The sequence below is a fragment of the Eurytemora carolleeae genome, unplaced genomic scaffold, assembly GCF_000591075.1.
Source record: "Eurytemora carolleeae unplaced genomic scaffold, Eaff_2.0 scaffold537, whole genome shotgun sequence".
NCBI classification, from domain to species: domain Eukaryota; kingdom Metazoa; phylum Arthropoda; class Copepoda; order Calanoida; family Temoridae; genus Eurytemora; species Eurytemora carolleeae.
In genome coordinates, this window is record NW_019396509.1 from 211,853 (window position 1) to 219,721 (window position 7,869).

Here is a 7,869-nt window from a genome sequence, read left to right on the forward strand (position 1 = left end):
ACAACCTGACGCTGTGAACCTGTGATATTTCAGACTTAGATTGTTTGATCTAAAAGAGTTCATAGTTTGAAATGTCAAAGGTCTACAACATTGAGTTGCAAAGAAATAGGAATTAGAAGAATCAGAGTTTGTGACAAAGACTCAATTCCTTTCATAGGCAGAAGTGTATTCACAAAAGACCAATTTTTATAGATATATGGATAAATCTGGCAAATTGTCCACTGACAAATTTTTCAACTGGAAAAACTTTTAACTGACAAAATGGTCAACTGGCAAAATCATTAACTTTCTAATTAACACCTGGCAAAATCATTAACTTTCTAATTAACACCTGGCAAAATGGTTACCAAGCAACTTTGTCACATGGCAGTGTGTTACATGGAATAGTGTCAACTGGCAAAGTGTTCCCTGACAACTTTGTCACTTGGCAAAGTTGTCACATGTCAAAGAGCCGTCAGGCAAGTTGGTACATGGCAATCTTACACTGGTAACTCACCACTGGTCATGTTTATTAGTTTGTCCAATATAACTGAATTAGTACTAAAACATATTTTACCTCAAATAACCAAAATGTTGAATTAAATGACTCAAAGAAGTTCGTAGTAAGATTTCGATTCAACTGGAGACCACCGGAGGGATTTCGTTTTCACAGGAGGGGTTTGAAAAGTAATTTTTTTCTATTTGAAATATTACCCATGGTGATTTACCATTAGAGGGTTGAGATATCTATCCAGGTGGTTTATAATACCACTTCAGGGATTCAGATATCCTTCCTAGAGGTTTTTATTCCACTGGAGGAATTCATATATCTTTCCAGGGGGTTTATAGCCAGTGGATTTATAAAGATATCTGAATCCCTCTAGTGGTATTATAAGCTCTCTGGAAAGATTTCTGAATCCCTCCAGTGGAATGTAAATCACCCTGAGTAAAGTTTTAAATTGTAAAAAGCATTTTTTCAAATCTCTCCAGTGAAAATAAATTCTCTCCGGTGGTCTCCAGTGGAGTCAAAATCTTACTACGAACTTCCGTGACTCCAATTAGACTAAATTTATAAAAATCATCATTTTGCCCATTACAACTTAATAAGTTAGTATAGATGAACAAATGTCATTAATGGAACGTTCATTTACAATAATGTCCATCAACACATACTAAAATTAATGAAAACAAAATCAGCTAGTGCGGTTGATTAATTTTCAGTGTTATTTATTTCCACTAATGTTTAATTGTAATGAGTTCGGAATGTTTAAACACATTTATTTATTGTTTTTTTATTGCACTGCAGCAAAATATTAGTGAGTTCAATTTTCCTAAAATTTTAAGAAAACAGTGAATAGATCTTATCTGTTTCCTAAAAGGAATTGATTCTTTGCCACAAACTCAAATGTTCTTATCCCTATGTCTTTGCTACCTGATGACGTAAACCTTTTACATTTTAAACTTATGATTATTCAGTATAACTAAATTCACAGTTTGAAATATCTCATGTTCACAACATTGAGTTGCAAAGATATAGGGATTAGAAAATCAGAGTTTGTTGCAAAGACTCAATTCCTTTACAGCTCATGGTTGCAAATTCCAGCTCATGTATTAATTATCTACTTTTTGCACAACTTGACCACAAATATGAACATAAAGAAGGTTTTATGTTTTAGTTCGGTTCGGTCTGGAGTTATAAAGAATAATTTATTACAGAAACACTTTTCATGAAAACCAATTATTTCTGACGATGAGTGTACTACACAGATCCATGCAGTATACACTGACAGCTTGGTGAGGGTATAAAAAGAGAAAAGATTTTTGAAAACTTTTTAACTTTTAAACTTTTGAACGTAAAAAATCTCTACGTGATATTTAATATCTTTGTTTTCTTGCTAAAATTAATAATTATTGATTGTGGTTTTCTGTAAAATTGACTCACAGATTTGTACAGCACAGACAAAGGAAGGAAATTAAGAAACTCATAAAAAAGTGTACAGTCCCTTTATAACAATAAAAGTTATTATTAACTTTGACTCATCATGATGTCTAAAGAAAGTAGTACACTTTGCTATACTGTACTGTAACAGCCCCTAGTCTAACAGGGAGGAGTAAGGGGGGAGAGATGATAGTTGCATTTATTAAGAAAGTAGTACACTTTGCTATACTGTACTGTAACAGCCACTATGTTCTTTATGTTTACATTTTAAATCAAAGAAGAAAAACATTTTGCCGACTTAAAAAAAAAATCGCGGATTTTCAAGAATTTAACTTTTTTTTACAAAATTAAAAACCTTTAAAACACATTTTTTAATTTTTATCATTCATAAACCTTCCCTGTGGTCATGTGATGCCCCACAAAAAATTTGGGCCCGATCGGTTCAGCCGTTTTTACGTTCATTGGATACAAACAAATAGACAACCAAAACAGACAAGCCAAATTTATAAATAGACTAGAAATTCAAGGCGCTTCGCGCCCTCCTTTTTAGGCTTTTAGGGCGCTTCGCGCCCATCTTCTATTTAAATTGTGAACATGTTCTTTTTGTTTACATTTTAAAACAAAGAAGAAAATTTTTTTGCAGATTTTTAAAAAAAAATTCGCAGATTTTCAAGAATTTAATTTTTTTTTTAATTAAAAACCTTTAAAACACATTTTTTTTATCATTCACAAACCTTTCCTGGGGTTACCTGATGTCCCAAAAAAAATTTGGGCCCGATCGGTTCAGCCGTTTTGACGTTTATTGGATTCAAACAAACAGACAGACAAGCCAAATTTATATATAGATTCAGAAAGCTTGTTTTTGGTTAACAAAATGATGCCCTTCTCTTAATTGGTTTGTTATGATTGTAGCTTAACCCTATAATGGCTGGGGGGTCTGAATCTATGTATAAACATGGGGGGGCGTCCCTCCCATAAAAAAGGCTTCAAAGAATAGGTATAGGGCTGTAATGCTTGTTCACCGCCCAAGTTTTCTAGGCCAGGTCATCGAAAACAAAATTTTATCGATAGCTTTTATAGTTCAGGTGCTCGGAAGGGTGAAAAAAATGTCAAGAAAAGGTCAAAAAATGTAAAAAAAAACATTTTTTTGGTTTAACACAAATATTAAAGTGTGACACATGTTTCTTTATCCATTTTTTAAGGGCTTTTAAGATAAGTAGCTTTGGTAAAAAAAAATCTTATGGGCCCTTTACCCTAACCTATGCATATAAAAAATTACAAAAAATTCTTTAAATTTTAATTTAATGTAATAGATTTCGCAGACTTTTTTGTTTTAACAAATTAACAAAATTAAACATAGGCTACCATGACAAAAATAATAGCAATTTTGGATAAAATCTAGCATACAGACACACAGAAAAAATAAACATATATGATCTAAAGTAAAAGAACAGAAAATAGATGTATGATCAGATAAAAAAAAGATACAACGGTCGGAGAAAAAAATTCACTGTTCTCTTCATATTTTGTTAAAAATAAATTGTCAAAAAAAAACGTATATATGCATAATCTGAATATTTTTCTTTCCGTTCAGTTGTTTCTTTATTTTTGATTAGAAAATCAAATTTGGAGGAAACAGAAGATACTGAAACAGAAGAATATTTAACAGAACAACCAGATAAACAAACAAGTAAGTTTTTAATACTAATAATTTATAAAATTAAAATATTAAAAATTAAAAATTTTCTATGTCTAAAAGTTTACAATTTCTTTTTTTATCCTATGGTTTCAGGTACTAGAAATGTGCAAGTCAATTTTATAAAACCAAATTTAAAGTGATTTGAGACCGAATTTAAAGAATTTGAGCCGCGGCTTAAATCCGCCAAAACCCGGTTTAAATTAAGCGCCGGCTTAAATATTAAAACATTTTATACAATTTTAAGTGGAACCAACCATATTTATACCGCGGCTTATTAATATCTAATTCATACTTGATCAGACAAAGCTTTTCAGGGTACCGCAGTAAATCGGGCGGTGGGTCACTAGAAATTACGTTTACCTTTAAATACCTAAACTCTTAGCCAGACACTGTTAGAGCTTTAATTTTTTGTGAAATTTATTAATAATCAAATTAAAATAATTAATTCCGATCAGAATTTTTTTTTTTTTTTTCATAAGCTTAAAACTATAACTTGTTATTTTAAACTGTTCTCAAAACGAATATCTAAAATGAAACGAAAATCATTTTTTTGAATGATACCCATCCCTACTTGTATTTTTAGAAGCATGACAATCTAAAGACAATCAATCACAAGATTGATATAATACTTTCTTAGTTTAAAACAGAAAACTATCCTTTTTAAAATGACATACTTGGCAAGGAGTTTAGATCAAAATTCTTCATGCCTACTCTAGATGTTAATTAGCTGTCTTAAACCTGTTCTTAAATTTTAATCATAACCACAGACTAGACCAAATAGGTTGTCAAGTACAATAGATGGCAACAGAAAAATCGACCAACTGCGCACAACGTCATATGTGTCAAATGAAAAAAGAAAGACGACATGTCCTCTAATTAGTTGGTATAATTTCCCAGATTCGGTGAAGATAAATGTCGTCTTTGTAGGAATACGTAAAAAATATTTACAACTCGAAATTAGATAAAGTATTTTTACTGTCATTTGGTGGCTTATTTTTTTTTCACTGTATATCTATGTAAACTAAATAGTCTGAGGGAGGGGGGGGGGNACTCCAAATTTTTGCTTTGGACACCCTGTTTATAATATATATCTTCATAGACTTTCCAATAATTTCATAATTTGAGCACTTTTTATATATTTCTTACGTGTTCCCAAAAATAAGTAAAATACGACATTTGAGAAAAAATTAAATATCCTTAGAAGACGACATTTCATTAGAAAATTACCGTTTCTTGTTGCCTGTATTTCCCCTGGATCTGGGGGTTTATCCTCGATTAGATCTTTCCAGAGCACTTCTCCAAAGATATCATTAAACATTTCTGAAATGTGTTTTTACGTTATACTTTCTAATTACAATGTTAAAGGGTTATGTACAAAATCAGTTTCAACCCCGTCATTAAATCTATAGAACGTTAAATGAAAAAGTGTAAAAACAGAAATAAAGAACACATAAAATTGCACTAATTTCACTAAAAGATAAGCTCTTTAGTCTAAAAATATCACTTTTATTTATAGTTTTGTCAGACAGAAAATTTGAGTTGACACTTATGCCGTTTAAACAGCTGTACTGAAAGTGTACGCATTCTGTGTTGCCGTCTATTGTACTTGACAACCTATTTGGACTAGACATTCTCACCCAACTCATATCATGAAACCTCGATTTCGAGTGGAAGTGGGGTTCATATACAGTACACATACTGCATGGTTTGTTTTAGATAGATATATTTCCCCCTAAAATGTAAACAAAAATAGAAAACAAAGGAAGCACTGGAAAAATAACTTGTTTTTAGGAATATGTTCACAACAGACCCCAATATTTCTAAAATTGTACAGTTTTGCCAAGCTTGTCTGTTGTACTCAGTACACTAAACCTCTGTCAATATCTACTCTGTTGTCCAATCAAAATACATCATGCATACTTTAGATATTAATTAGTTGTCTTAAACTTAATTTCAAATTCAAAGTCACTTTTGTAGAGAAACCACAAACCAAAATAAACAGACGAAGCACTTGTCTTATATTCACTCACAGAGGACAGACGTCTCCAAATAATTCTTTAGGACGTCCTGACTTGTTCTTCACAGTTGCTGTCAATTCAGGGCATATACAGGGTCCCCCCTCAAAAAAAAAATCTTTAGGGTGGGGGCACTTGGAAATTGCCCCTCCAAATAATATTTTTTTTTAGGGAAACCTGTGTATGCCCTTACTTGACAGCGTCTTGTGATGATGTCCTGAAGATGCTTCTTGAGGACGACCTCAGGGTTGCCTTAACAAAACTACAAAATATATCATTAAATAACTATATTAATTAATTAATTAATTAAATATGTTTCAGAATAAATGCTCTTTAAAAATCCTCCCATGGTTTCGCAGCCGCCAACAAGCAATTCTAAAAAATTAAAGATAATTTTTAAATTGCAGTACTTTCCAGGATCTTATACAGGATAGACGTTAGAGCTTAGCTTCCTCAGTCTTGACCCGGCATTCAACCTGTTAGCAACCAGCTCTCTCCTCCCTGCCTAGTTTGGCCGCAAACCTGTGTTGGCCCCCAAATCAGCTGAAATGTTGGGAGCGACCACTCTACCTGGTCAACCTGTTTCAACCTAACAAATACACATGGGTTCAATACAGCCAGCAGGTCCTGGCTCTATACCAGGAATTTGTGAAGGCCGGTGAATCTGTGGAGCTGAGGTTATGGTCTAGAGGAGGTAAAGAATGTTTTTCCTTCTCCCAAACCCTCGGTACCCTCCCCCAGTCTCTTTCCAGGATGCCGAACAGGAGGAGAAAAAGGAGGAAAAGGGTGAGAAAGAGCAGAAAAAAATTAAAAGAAAATTAGCTGAACCTGAAACTGAACCTCATCCTCACCCTGAACCTGAGCTTAATCCTGTGCCTGTTCCCAAGCCTAAACGAAGACCTACAAAGGCGGAACTAGATTTAGAATTGAGGAAAATTATGAAAATGATGCAAATGTAATGCTATATCTTGTAATGTAATGTAAACCTGTTTAAATCTTTAAATGGATTAGCATAAAATAAATATTTAGATCTTAAAAAAAGAGCTTAGCTCTGTTAATTCCCCTAAGGCCTGTGGACTTGTACTTAATTGACAGCTCTGAGACTATCATACCTTTACTATGCCTCATAGAGGACAAAGGAGAACACCGACCTCCTTCCCCATTGATATTCCAGAGGATGCTTCTTCAGATATATCAGCATCGACAAGGGATCCCTCTCCATTGGTTTCTAGCACTGCTGAGATTGTAACTGTCCTGGTTAGTCCAACTATGGATTAAGATGCAACAGATGAAGCTCCAGATTCTCAAGTTGGTTCCGGTAATAGTGACACTCGAGATACAGAGCAGCCAGGATCTCTAGGACATGCAAAAGCTACATCTTTTCTCAATGGAGACACTCAAGATAGGTAGCAGCCAGAATACCAATACAGACCAATGAAGAAGAGATCATGAGGATCTACAAGGACGGGATCTATCATCCTCTGTACATGATTGAAAAACCAGAAGGTCTACATATAAAAGGATCAATTATCAGAGATTTTGGAAGCTTCTTCTGCAAGCAGCTCCCCATCACCCTGTTGTGAAAGCTTACCTGGATTTAGAGCGAGACTGAGAGATACTCCCAAACCTGGTACTCCTCCAGTTCCCTCTTCAGACCCAGAAACCCTTTTAACTCCAGGAGCAGCTAGGATTCCAATAGAAGCAGTCAAGGGATCAACCAAAGATATGGAGGCTTATATGGACCAACTACAGGTCATCGTTGAAAGACTGCTTCCCTGGTTGAAGGATGATATCTCCTCCTCTGGAGCTTTAAATCCCAGGACGCCTAGTCCAGATATAGCACTTGAGGATATATTGGAGTTTGAGGCAGCTGCTCAGAGAAATAATACTCCAGAACCATGGAACAAAGTGTTTATGTTTCAAGCCTCTGAACCAGAGCACCTAGATGAGGCTGAGGCAGCTGCTCAGATAATTTCAGACTTGGAGCATTTATATGAGATATTTGAGTTAAGAGTTTCTGAACTAGAGCAGCTGGATGAAGCTAAGACACTTAGATACCTCTGGACTAGAAACATCAAAATGAGATATTTGGGTTCAGAGTTTCTAAACCAGAGCAGCTGGATGAAGCTAAGACAGCTACTCAGATATATCCGCACTTGGAGCATCTAAATGAGATATTTGAACCTTGAGTTCCCAAACCAGAGCTGCTGGATGGGGGAATCAAATCTAGAGGAGCT

The 7,869-nt window shown here is 34.4% G+C and overlaps 1 long non-coding RNA gene across 1 annotated transcript; it reads left to right on the plus strand.

Moving 5' to 3' along the window:
- The first annotated feature begins 3,504 nt into the window (after positions 1-3,504).
- LOC111704572 (uncharacterized) lies at positions 3,505-6,439 on the plus strand. Its single transcript, XR_002765849.1, has 2 exons — positions 3,505-3,608; positions 5,804-6,439. It is a non-coding gene; the product is annotated as an uncharacterized LOC111704572 (long non-coding RNA).
- Positions 6,440-7,869: the final 1,430 nt, after the last annotated feature.